Source organism: Penaeus monodon, chromosome 25 (assembly GCF_015228065.2).
Source record: "Penaeus monodon isolate SGIC_2016 chromosome 25, NSTDA_Pmon_1, whole genome shotgun sequence".
Classification (NCBI taxonomy): Eukaryota; Metazoa; Arthropoda; class Malacostraca; order Decapoda; family Penaeidae; genus Penaeus; species Penaeus monodon.
In genome coordinates this window covers 38356991-38357369 of record NC_051410.1, presented here as the reverse complement: position 1 = coordinate 38357369, position 379 = coordinate 38356991, and positions in this window count along the sequence as shown.

The window sequence follows — 379 nt, the reverse complement described above, 5'->3', positions numbered from 1 at the left end:
GGCAACACGTGGTTTATGTTCCCTTGAAATTCCACTTTCTAGTCGTGTTCAAAAGTACGGGTTCCTTGCGATGCGTCTTTGTACAAAGAATAGAACCTGACGTGCGGTAAATAAATAAAAACAGGAAGATACCTCCACATGCACGTATGATCCCCCCCCCCCCCGACATAAGAAGTAATTTGCATACATGTACGCCTCATTTACCGCATGGCCTTCGTATTTGTTATGTGGACTAATGAACGAACGCACAGGCATCCTTTGAATATTAAGAAACACGTGTGTGACGCCCTCGACTTGTGATATATGCATCTTGAACGGGCAAACGTTTCCTATCAACATCAAGAATTCAGATCATATGACGGTCTCTAACGTATGCTTA